This window comes from Phocoena phocoena, chromosome 10 (assembly GCF_963924675.1).
Source record: "Phocoena phocoena chromosome 10, mPhoPho1.1, whole genome shotgun sequence".
In the NCBI taxonomy this organism is placed as follows: domain Eukaryota; kingdom Metazoa; phylum Chordata; class Mammalia; order Artiodactyla; family Phocoenidae; genus Phocoena; species Phocoena phocoena.
Window position 1 is genome coordinate 79,048,115 of NC_089228.1, and position 7,238 is coordinate 79,055,352.

The following is a 7,238-nucleotide window of genomic DNA, read 5'->3' on the forward strand; positions in this document are numbered from 1 at the left end:
AGCTGGGGAGTTCACTTCCCACAGTTTCATGGATGCTGGCAAAGGATACAAGACTTCTGCATCAGAAACCAAGGGCTTTATTACTCACATCACTAGCAATACCCAGAAAAATCAGCATTTTCTTGCACTAGTTCCCTAAGCCCCAGGTTCTACAGGGAATTACAGAAAGGGTCAGACGACACCTACCTGAGCAATGGGTTGCATTACAGAAGAGAAGCCCTGAGCTCAAGGAATCTAAATCTTTTATACTGGAAAGTACACATGACTATTTTTTTCCTCTGGAGGGAGACCCTATTCCTATCTTCTGAGGCTATACACTGTACAAACACCCTGAAAAAGATAGTCTAGAACAAAGGCAATCAGTGCCTCTACTCATGAGGTGTCCAGAAACAGAAGAGACCCACCAACAACTGTCTTCCAACATCACAAAAAAATCAGCTTTGAAAATCTGCTCAGAGAGAGTGGCCCAGGGAGGGTAAATGTCAACTTCCAATAATACCTGTCACTTGGCCAATACGTATCTTTCTACCTAAGGAGACAAAAGACCTGTATGCAGAAAATTATCAGACACTGATGAAGGAAATTAAAGATGATACAAATAGATGAAGAGATATACCATGTTCTTGGAATGGAAGAATCAACATTGTGAAAATGACTCTACTACCCAAAGCAATCCACAGATTCAGTGCACTTCCTGTCAAACTACCACAGGCATTTTTCACAGAACTAGAACAAAAATGTTCACAATTTTTATGGAAACACAAAAGACCCCGAATAGCCAAAGCAATCTTGAGAAAGAAAAACAGAGCTGGAGGAATCAGGCTCCCGGACTTCAAAATGTACTACAAAAGTACAGCAAGCAAGACAGTATGGTACCGGCACAAAAACAGAAATATAGATAAATGGAACAGGATAGTAAGCCCAGAGATAAACCCATCACATATGGTCACCTTATCTTTGATAAAGGAGGCAAGAATATACAATGGAGAAAAGACAGTCTCTTCAATAAGTGGTGCTGGGAAAACAGGACAGTTACATGTAAAGGATGAAATTAGAACACTCACCAACACCATACACAAAAATAAACTCAAAATAGATTAAAGACCTAAACGTAAGGCCAGACACTATCAAACTCTTAGAGGAAAACATAGGCAGAACACTCTATGACATAAATCACAGCAAGATCCTTTATGACCCACCTCCTAGAGAAATGGCAATAAAAACAAAAATAAGCAAATGGGACCTAATGAAACTTAAAAGCTTTTGCACAGCAAAAGAAACCATAAACAAGACGAAAAGACAACCCTCAGAATGGGAGAAAATATTTGCAAATGAAGCAACTGACAAAGGATTAATCCCCAAAATTTACAAGCAGCTCATGCAGCTAAATATCAAAAAATCAAATAACCCAATCCAAAAATGGGCATAAGACCTAAATAGACATTTCTGTAAGGAATATATACAGATTGCCAACAAACACATGAAAGAATGGTCAACATCATTAATCATTAGGGAAATGCAAATCAAAACTACAATGCGATATCATCTCACACCAATCAGAACGGTCATCATCAAAACATTTACAAACAATAAATGCTGGAGAGGGTGTGGAGAAAAGGGAACCCTCATACACTGTTGGTGGGAATGTAGATTGATATAGCCACTATGGAGAACATTATGGAGGTTCCTTCAAAAACTAAAAATAGAACTACCATACGACACAGCAATCCCACTACTGGGCATATACCCTGAGGAAAGCATAATTCAAAAAGAGTCATGTACCACAATGTTCACTGCAGCACTATTTACGATAGCCAGGACATGGAAGCAACCTAAGGGTCCATCGACAGATGAATGGATAAAGAAGATGTGGCACCTATATACAATGGAATATTACTCAGCCATAAAAAGAAACAAAATTGAGTTATTTGTAGTAAGGTGGATGGACCTAGAGTCTGTCACACAGAGTGAAGTAAGTCAGAAAGAGAAAAACAAATACCATATGCTAACACATATATATGGAACCAAAAAAAAAAAGGTCATGAAGAACCTAGGGGCAAGACGGGAATAAAGATGCAGACCTACTAGAGAAAGGACTTGAGGACACGGAGAGGAGGAAGGGTAAGTTAGGACAAAGTGAGAGAGTGGCATGGACATATACACTACCAAACGTAAAATAGCTAGTGGGAAGCAGCCACATAGCACAGGGAGATCAGCTCGGTGCTTTGTGACCAGCTAGAAGTGGCGGATAGGGAGGGTGGGAGGGAGGGAGACGCAAGAGGGAGGGGATATGGGGATATATGTATATGTATACCTGATTCACTTTGTTATAAAGCAGAAACTAACACACCATTGTAAAGCAATTATACTCCAATAAAGATGTTAAAAAAATACTTCACATTGTATAATGTGGAATTAATAATAGACTCTAATAAATAGGGTTGTTTTTTACAGTGTATCAGTGTAGATATTGTGATTTACGAAGCTTTTAAAATTCATTATTATGATTATTTCTCTTTATAGGGTATAAAATGGTACTGTACTTTTTAAGAATATACTTTCCTAAGGCTATTTATATGGCCCTATATACGCAACAAAAATGCCTGTATTCAAAAGAAACTATAAACTCTCTGTTATCCTACCAGAAAGGCAGCAAAATGAATATCAGGTGGATAATCATCATAGTATTGTCTCTAAGGTGTACGGCCTTTAGTTAACTTCCCTGCCTTCCTCGTCTGAAAAATGGAAATCAAACTATTTCATCACTGTGTCTTCTTCATTGGAAAACATGTTTATCACTACGAAGTGTAATTATTATTTTTACAATTATCAATACAAAGCCTTTTTTTCAAGAAATCGATATACTTGTCAATTCTCCTTTAACTTGAATATTCTATTTCAGAAAACTTAATAAGTTTTTCAGTATTTATGTAAACATTTAGAAAGAGTAACAAGATAAAAGGAATCACGAGCAGTCTAATTAGTACCAGCGGCTGTAACCTGTTGCATGCAATGCAGGGACTACAATCTAGGCTACTTTAACCAAATGTTCAAGCATTTAAAACGCTTCTTTTCTCCGTTCTTGTGATTCAAAAGGAAATTACAGAGTGAAAGCCTTACGCCGGACACAAATGTGTTTTCTACCACATAGAAAAAAATCTTAATCCATCTCCAGGTAGCTTTGCCACTTCTGAATTATGAGTCCCCCTAGTTCTCAAAAATGAATTCTATCTCCTGTAAGTGGAGATGTCAAGTATTTCACACCATGTGGTCTCTTTTTCTCTGCTCTATTATATATCACTTTTAAGAAGATGCCATTGCAGTCTGTCATACTGCACAGTGATTGGAATAAATTGTTATGGTGTTTCATGGTCATGGGAGAATAATCTCCTTTTAACCAAACATGATCAATGAAAAGTTGAGATTTGGGCTGATGTTTTATTTGAAAATCACAATATACTTGATTTAAGAACCCAATTTCAAATAGCAAGTTGTCACAATTCATTTAGATGGTTCTATTTATATACACATATACAATTTACAATGTGCTTCTTACAACAATATTTCATGAAGCGAGATATTCCTCTAATGAAAAAGAAATCAAGGGACTTCCCTGGTGACGCAGTGCTTAAGAATCCACCTGCCAATGCAGGGGACACAGGTTCGAGCCCTGTTCCGGGAAGATGCCACACGCTGCAGAACAACTAAGCCCGTGCGCCACAACTACTGAGCCTGCGCTCTAGAGTCCACGAGCCACAACTTCTGAGCCCTCGAGCCACAACTACTGAAGCCCGCGCACCTAGAGCCCGTGCTCTGCAACAAGAGAAGCCACCACAATGAGAAGCCCGCACACTGCAACGAAGAGTAGCCTCGGCTTGCCACAACTAGAGAAAGCCTGCGCATAGCAGTGAAGACCCAATGCAGCCAAACATAAATAATTAATTAATTAATTTTTAAAAAAAGGGGTCAAGCTCTATTTCATTCTCAAGTTGCAATACATTGCGTCTTTTCCCCTAAACATATCCCTTAAATAAGCTTACTTATAGCCTTTGAGTGGTAAATGTACAAAGCTTCTTACAAAAGGTTCTGTGTATTATAAATGATGCTCCATTCTCTTTAATAGAATTTTCTTCATTCATACAATGGGAAAGGGGTGAAAGCAGAAAGAGGTTAGAAAATGCAGTGTAAGGAGAGAAAAATTATAAGAAAGAGAAATAAGACTTCTACAGTTTGTTTTCTTATAGAAAATGCAAACGACATGGGACAAAACCATGAGAAAATTTGTCTTCCTTTGTTTTAATTGAAATTAATTTTGATTTCTTTTTCTGGTGGTCATTGGGTGGGGGAAGCGTAATGCTTTGTTCTATAGAATTGGAGAATTAATACTGTTCCTTTCTGGTTCCCTATAACATTGCCAAGTGTCTGATAATGAAAGTGTGTTGTATGGTGACTTTTTCTGTTTCCTCCCTCCTTCCTTAAAATAAAGTTTATTGCCTTTCCTGACCATAATAAAGGAGAAAGACATATATTATTGAATTTATTTTTTTTTAAAAGAAACCCCAAATGTTGTATGTTCAACATACAACATATGTGAGCCTCGCCTCACATTGAGGCTCAGGAAGAATTTAGTGCTAAATAAATGCCGCCTCAAACCAGGGAAGATAAAACATAAATCACTGCATTAAAACCTCTAACAAGTCTATCTGCTTTTTGAAATGACTGGGAGATGAAAGCGAGGAGTCTCATTTAAGAAGGCCCAGCGGATCAGTTCTGCATTTATATAGCTGTTATCAAAAGCAATTCATTTGGAGATCAAATAGACTGACAGATAGGACAAGCAGGGGATCACCACTGCCTTCAGGCAGCCCAAAGCTGGGACGACTCCCCAGCACCATCACTAATATTGAGTCTAGTCAACGCTTGTGTTATTACCACTTCCATCCTCTGCCAACTGCACAGTAAAGCACACTTCCTCCATCCCATCTGAGCCAAGACACTGCAGAGGGAAGAGCAATGAGAGTAACATTTCCCCAGCTGGGTCTGGTGGAAAACCCCTCTGCTGTACCACAATGAGAAGGCTATGTTCATCCTAATTTTGGACGAGGGTGACCAAGGTGATGAGGAATAAAAGCAGGAAGTAGCAGAGGCTTGCCAAGGGACCTCAGGTTGCATGACCCCTCTGTGGTTGGCATATTCCCCAGGACCTCACCACGCTGCAGCTGGGTCCTCTTCAGCTGACTCTCCCACGGGGGAACAAGGGGGAGGCAAGCCAGTACAAAGTGAATTTGCGCAGGTGGGCACCTCCCAGGCTAGCAGCGGTGGGGAGGGGTGTTTATCAGTGCAGAGGCTGGGGTCTCTAGTCCTTTTTAAATAGAACTTATTGGATTTTTATCTGATTACAAGGTAACTTGTTACTGGTTGAAATTCTGAATAAAACAAAAACAAAGAGAATGTAAAATACAAATAAAACCATCTTTCAGAGATAACTCTTGTTAACACATGTACATATATATATAAATATGGGCTTAAGAGAGACGTACAAATGTATGTGTGTGAGATCATGCTCTATTTGTACCCTATATGTTTGACTTACTAGTGAAAAATAAGGATTTCTTATGCAATTATTACATGAAAACATAATTTTTAATGAATCAAAGTCTTTTAATTATATGGTTGTATCAATTTAATTATCTCATTTACTTAGTTTTTAATTTAATTATTTCTCTTTTGTCAGTAGTTTGGGGAATTGGTTGTTATTGTTTTGGCATATGAGTGCAGTGTATATTCAAATGAATTATTTAGGTAAAACTTTTTTGAATCACTTAGACAAATGTATACATTTTATAGTCAAATTGCCCTCTATAAAGTTTATACCAACTGAGAGCCACCCCACATGGGAACACTTATTAGGCAGTATTTTTGCCAATACCAAGAGTATTCTCATCTACTGGACATTACATATTCTTTAAGTATTTGCCAATTGGATAAATGAAATGTGGAGTCACCTTGTTGTTTGAATTTGCATCATTTGATCACATTGAAATGAGCCTTTTTATATGTTTATTTTTGTTTGTATTTTTTCTTTTGTAAACAGTATGTTTACCAGTTTAGTTATGGGTGGGGTTTGGCCCCAGTCATCTTTTCCTAAATAATTTTAAGAGGCTTTTATTTATTAAGTATATTAATCTTCATTTTCTTTGTTATAAATATTTTTAACCAGTGACCAGAGCTTTGAGGTAGCATTAAATTAAAGATCTAAAAGTGGTGTGATAGTGAAATAGACACATTACTGACTTTAAGGTATAGTATCTCTACCAAAGGTTTATGAAACATCATGTGATTATATAAACCTTAGGTTTTAAAACAGTACTACATGTGGTATATGCATAAAGTACTTGTTTTTAACTCACATTATCCAGGAGCAGATAAATGGGAAAAATATTATTGTAAGCTCCTCCTAAACTTGTTTTACACTTAAAACTTCAACCATTTTGGCATAGAATTTGGGGGGAAAAGGGCTAGAAAGCTAGCCAATGCCATGAAAATGAACCCAGAATAACTTTCCTTCTGTAGTACTTAAGGAACTATTTGTTGATTGATCAATCAACACATATTTACTGAGCAACTATTCTCCTCCTCTTTGCCTAAGAGCATCATAAATATTTAGAAATATTTATTTACAAATGTGCTGAAAGCACAGATCTTGACTCAAGTCTGATTTAGGAAAACAGTTTTCCCATACTCATTCATTCAACATCCACATCCACTCTGTTACCAAGTCACTGTAGTAGGAGTGTGGTGGAGAACTCACAGATACAGGAGACACGGTCCCTGCTGTCACTATGTTTATAACCTGGCTGGGGAAAGACATATTCTCCAAAATGTCAACAGCCACTCCTCACCTGGGTATGGCCTCGTATTTTAAGGAAGGCAGTGTAGACAATCCCCAGGCAAGGGAAAGCTCACCGGGGCATGAGAGACCAGAGGCAGACCTTGTCTGGGCCCCAAAGAATGTGTAGGATGTGAACTGTGGAAGGAAAGGAAAGGAAAATCGCACATATAAAGAAAAAGATAAATATTCTCTCTTGGATTTCTTGAGCATTAAAACATACCACTTTTGCCTCAAGATCCAATAGGCCCCATTACTTTGATCTTTGTGTCTGTGGCCCCTTTCCTGAAGCTCCTATAACCCCATCCCAGCAGCACTGAGAGGGGGCCTTAGAAAGGACTGGACGGAA